Source organism: Cupressus sempervirens, chromosome 9 (assembly GCF_028749045.1).
Source record: "Cupressus sempervirens isolate cs-2001-9-10 chromosome 9, ASM2874904v1, whole genome shotgun sequence".
In the NCBI taxonomy this organism is placed as follows: Eukaryota; Viridiplantae; Streptophyta; class Pinopsida; order Cupressales; family Cupressaceae; genus Cupressus; species Cupressus sempervirens.
Genome location: NC_143126.1, coordinates 520,961,722 through 520,967,721, shown reverse-complemented (window position 1 = coordinate 520,967,721; position 6,000 = coordinate 520,961,722). Strand labels below are relative to the sequence as shown.

Below are 6,000 nucleotides of genomic sequence, written 5' to 3'. Positions count from 1 at the left end.
AAATCTTACTTTCAATCTTTGTTTCATACCACTTCACATAGTTGGGTTTTCTTTCTACCATCAATGTGAAATATGTGATAAATCATGATGACATGCCACATCTAAAGCCTCAGTTGAGTAGACCACTTCCCAACTCACCTCCATAAATATCTGATATTGGTATTACCAACCACCTTGGGAAATAACAGGTAAAGATATGGGGTATGATTTGCACAACAAAGCTTGATTAATGAAACGATATGGGAAGTACTTTTTGGCTTCATGAGATTAATAAAATGATCATACCTGATCTGCAAATCAATAAAATGATCATACCCGATCTGCAAATCGGGGCCTTTGGGTTATGATTTGCAAATTTTTTTGCCTCACAATCAAATTTCACCAAATTTATAGTCAATCTTCACTGAATTAGTGTTCCAGACGCAATGGCAAGGTCAAATATGGCTCTAGATGCTCCTGATGGTAGCGATACTCCGGATTCGGGCTATGGTGCTGAAGCAAGATGATGGTCTTGAACGGCTAGTGATGATAATCTCCCCGAGCTCTGATACCATGTAAGAATTTGGCTTAGGCTAGAATTCACCCAAGAACTAAAGAACTCAACACAAGCACACAGTAGACCAAAATAGATAGAGTATGATCAGAATGATGATATTCATTCAATAACTAGTTGAGAGTACAGTAGGAGTGCCTGCATATAAAGGCCTTAGGAGAGCTTCTAGAATGCATAGAAGTTAGCAACATGACAAGTCATACAACCAAGCACATGTCCACCAGATATGGGTTATCCTCCATTAAGCACAAGATTAAGTGCGATGATGTAAGGATAAGCCTACAATGGTGTAGCACGCAAATTAGTGGTGTAGACAACATGTGCTAAATGAGGAGTGTGAATAATTGTGTTGTCAACATGACAACTCAGTGAATGATGCATACTCCTATGTTGTAGACACCATGTGCATAATTAGAGTTGTGTAACTCAATGAGAGTACACAAACTCCTAAGTGTCTCACCTAAAATAATAATAAAATAATGCAAAATAATTAAATAATGCATTAACCTAAGTAAACTTAAGTAAGTGTATTAAGTAAATACTTATTTACACCAACAAGATTAAAACCATTATTCATGCATTTATTGAGCTTGACACTCAATAAAAGCCCATTCAGATTATATCTTTTAATACTCTTAGAAAATGAGCCATGATGACTCAACAACTTAACAATCCACCTACCACCTTTAATATTCCTATTACATGTCATTATATTTTTTTATTATCATTTAAAACAATTAGACTTAACTCTTGCATGCACTCCATCTGAGTCACCATCTTCCACTCCTCGTAGTTCATTCCCCATGTGGCCAAATAGTTAGTAGCTTTCTTCTGTTCTCTAAGGGTCCAGATTTGAACAATGAAAGAGAAATGTAACAATATATGATTGATAAACTCAACATCCTTCTCACAAAGAGCACATCTATTAGCTAGATTCAAACCGTATTTAGATAGATTATCAAGTGTGAGCCACTACTCACTAGAAGCAATTTATTTTAGGTTGTAGATTATGAATCCAAATGTTCTTCTAGAATCTCTCTCCCACAAGATTGTCTTCTTGTGCCCTGTAGGTAGAGCTAACCGAGAATAAGTTGTTCATTTTATATCTCCAAATCCATTCATCTTCTTGGAATTGGTTAAAGTGACTAGGATCAGGGAGCATATCCATAAGATATGTGACTGCTTTCTTACTAATATTCCTACTTCTTCTAGAATCTCTTTCGACTTGCCACAATCTAGTTAAGTCCTTCCATCTTGCATTGTCATTTCCCCATTCTAGGTAGTTCTCCACCTTCTCACCCACATTCACCATAAACTAGTCCATCAGTCCTTGGTTGTCAACCGCCTCCTTGATGGGAACCTCATCCTTCCATATTTCTTCCCAAAATAAGTTTCGTCTTCCATTTCCTATTTGCATGTTACTTCCTCTTCTAGTCAAGCCTTTGGTTTTCAATATGTTCTTCCAGAGGATAGAGATGCCATTAGAGTTATTCCCACTAAGATAAAAATAGGAAGGGCCATAAAATAAGTATTTGGCCCTTAAGATTTTAGACCAATATTTATCTCCTTCCAAGGTTAGCTAGCCCAATTTAGAGACTTGAGCTTTGTTCATATTTTTAAAATTCCTTATACTGAGGTCTCCATTCTCCTTGGATTTACACACTTGATTCTAGTTGATAAGGGTCATCTTTTTTTCCTCCACTCCAGAACACATTAAGTTATTTTGAATTTTCTGTGGGGAATTTGTCACCTTCGTAGGCATTAAAAGGACATAAGGTACACAAGAATGCTTTAGAGGCCAACTTTAAGGAGAAGAAGCTTGACTCCAAAACTTAATATTTTTCCTTTCCATTTGGCTAGTTTCTTTTGGAATTTCTCAATAACACTATTCCAGTAAATGAGACTAGGTTTCTTCGGCGAAAAGGGTAGGCCAAGATACATATTTGGTAAACATTGGATTTGACATTTCAATACAACAAAAATGTTTCTTTGAATGTCTTATGGGGTATTGAAAAAGAAAAGGCTACTCTTATCAAATTTGATATATTGACCAAATAACTTGGCATTGTTAGCTAACAATGACTTCCAAGCATTAGCTTGAGATACAAATGCTTCTCCAAAAAGGACAATATCATCAACGAATTGCTAATGAGTAGAGGGAACAATGTTAGAGGTAACTTTGACACCACAAATATAGTTTGAGATATTATGTCTATTCAGGTTCCTACTTAGGACATCCACCACAATTATAAGTAGATAGGAAGAGAGAAGGTCTCCTTGCCTAAGGCCAATACTCATAGTAAAAAACCATGAGGGAACACCTATTGACACTTCACACACACTTATTATAAATTAAAACATTGATAAAATTAGCAGCTACACGTGCAACTCCTCTCCTTGTCTCTATTTAAGAAATAACCTTCTCTCATTCTCCAAAACTACACAAATGGATGCTCTCTCTCTCTCTCTCTCTCTCTCTCTCTCTCTCTCTCTCTCTCTCTCTCTCTCTCTCTCTCTGAATTTGCACCATTCATAATGTCACAAAGGGGTTGCCTTTTTTTTTATCCTTTCAAATTCTTATGTCTCTTTGCTGGCTCTCTTAGTACAACTAAAATTTCTTGCATTTCTCATGGTGGCATTTTAATTTCATATTGGATTAATTTATGCTAACTTTGCATTCTTATCTTTTAATGAGGTTCTAAATTATGTTTAATTTCATATTAAATTATTTTATGTTAATTTTGCTTTTAAATTTTAAATATCTTAACTTGTGTCATGTAAACCCATGGTTAAATTTTTTTTTTCTCTCACAAATTTTGATCAAAGATCTCTAACATTTTCAAATATACTCTATGAATTTTAGTTTATTATTTCTTACAACGTATATTATATTTATTTCTCAAATTCATTTCAATCTACATATTAGATTTCATTTGTAAGATTTAATGAAAAATAATTTGATAATTTTATTTTATTTAAAATGTGCAAAAAAACCTTCTATTTTTATTCATAATATGTGTTCAAATTTATCCCTGCATTTTTCTCTTCAAAGCCATGAAATTTAGATCATGCTTGTCTCCCCTCTGTGTGCATCAATGCATGCGTATGAGTGTAGATTTTGTAGGTACTTTGGTTATGTTGGTAATTGATGAGAAGCTCTATTTTTGTATTTATTTAATTATTATAAATTTGTGTATTCCATGTTTTTTTATTCTTTTTGTTTTCATTTTTCTTTCATCTTTTCTTATGTTTTTGGCCTAACAGTCAACTCTTAGCCAGGTGTCTTTTAATTTAAATTGGACTAGTCACGTGGTTCTAAACCAAGGCATTCTTTGTGCATACTAGGATTTACTCCAAGATCTTCCATATGCTCTTATTTATTGACAATGAGGCAAATGTGCTTAACTAGTTGTACTATAACATTTGGGTTCAAATTGTGATGGCAGTGTAATTTTTGGTGATTTTTTTATTTTATTTTTGCAATTGTCCTCGACATCCTTGTAATAGTGACATTGGAATTATAATTGACGCCCCCACGAGCATAACCAAAAAAAAAGAAAACATGATAATCATTTCCTATTTGATTTTGATTGTGGATAGCTGCGTGTGAAAGAGGTGTAGTGTTGTGAAAGTTGTCATGGCTCTTGTGATCAGTGCATTTGGTTGTTGTGCCCTCGTGATCTTTGCATTTCATTGTTGTGCCCTTGCTCTGTGATTTCATTGTCATGTCATGCGCTTGCTATGCGATTTCATTGTTGTGTCATGTCCCTGCTCTGCAATTTCATTGTCGTGGTGCGCCCTAGTGATCTACGTGCCCTTTCTCTACAATTTTCTTCTAGGAAGGGAAGAGGTACATATGTAAATGTTCTTTTTTTTTTCCTTCTAAACATGTATGTCTTTATATATTCAAAGGGATCTTTTTAAAGTTGCTTATTACATATTATATACACAATAGAAAGAATGATCCAACTACATACATATTCAGAAATCTAAATAATAAAACAATAAAACTCACTCAACTTGTGCTAAGTGAATTACTTCAAGATCCTACACAAAAATAATACAGACCATGAAAAATGGGTAGAGTTCGCAAGAAATTTTATAGAAACATATCATAGAAAATATTAAAAAATACACATAATGCACAGAATGATATTTTTACTATACAAACTCTTCCTATTTTGTTGAATAGAAAAATAAATAGAGTTGAAAGCATGAGCTATGCAATATTAGTTCAATTTTATCAACCCTGGACTCTTTTCTTAGCTCCACCAAATGCTAGGTGATCTTCTACATCTAAGATATACTCCATTTTTTGTTTTGTTATGCCTTTGATTTCCTTTGTCATTTTGGGGTATGGATGAGTTTTTACTCTCTAGCTTATTGATGTTGATCAAGAAACACATTCACTCCAATAGTTTCCTTTGTGATCATAAAAAATAAATTCCACCATTAATAAAAATAATTGCAATGATCTCAATGTTGAATGTAATTGATTCTTGAAAGGCACGTGGGGATTAAGTCTTTTTTCTGATAGAACGTACCTAGTTGACATCTAGGATAAGATAAGGCTTAGAGTGCTCATAGGTTGAGCACCATAACCCAAATTCTTATATGATTATCTAAAACTAAGATATCTAATGGTGGCATCTTTAGAATTGGGTGTGCATGAATATCCACTAGGTCTATGAACAACAATTCTAGGAGTTGTTTGTGCTTGTCCTGATACTACTTGGATAGAAAACATGGTATGCCCAATTCAAGGGGATTACTTCCCAAATTAAAACAGAAAAAGGTTACTGACTTAAAAAAACTTTGTATAGTAAAAACAAGGTTATTGATATTGGCGTGGACTAAAAAAATACACAGAATGATATTACATTGTAAACAAGGTTGTATTTGATATTATGTTTAATTCATAATTATAGTTAGATACTATATGACTCCCTATTTGAATTTTGTTCCCTCTATTTTTTTGTTGAAATTTTGTGTACCAAGATCTTACTTTGTGCATACTTTGATCGTTGTAATTATATGATGATTAGCTAGTTTAGTATTTCATAAATAACATTGGAAACACAAATTATTTATTTAGTTGAAATACTTTTTGAGTTCTTTATTCATATATTTTCAACCACTTTCTTTAGTGTTATCCTAAGATGATATGGGTTTTTCTATGCATCATAAAAATATGGAGAAAGAAATTGAAAATCTATTATAGAATATATAACAATAGAGAAACAATACAGCTAGGAGAAGCAAGGATTTAGGTTACTTGAAGATGGAGAAATAATTTTTCAATTGAAAATAATTTAAACAATCAACTGTTCCTAGCTAGCAGGATCAAATGTAATTTTTCAAGGTGATAAAATTGCATATATAGATGCATCACTTACATGCCAAGCATGAAGTGTGTTCCCCAAATTATAACGAATGGTCAAATATAA

The 6,000-nt window shown here is 33.2% G+C and overlaps 1 pseudogene; it reads left to right on the top strand.

Moving 5' to 3' along the window:
* The first annotated feature begins 425 nt into the window (after positions 1 to 425).
* The window catches only part of LOC149539638 (kinesin-like protein KIN-14G pseudogene), a 43,334-nt pseudogene continuing 37,759 nt past the window's right edge, over positions 426 to 6,000 (top strand).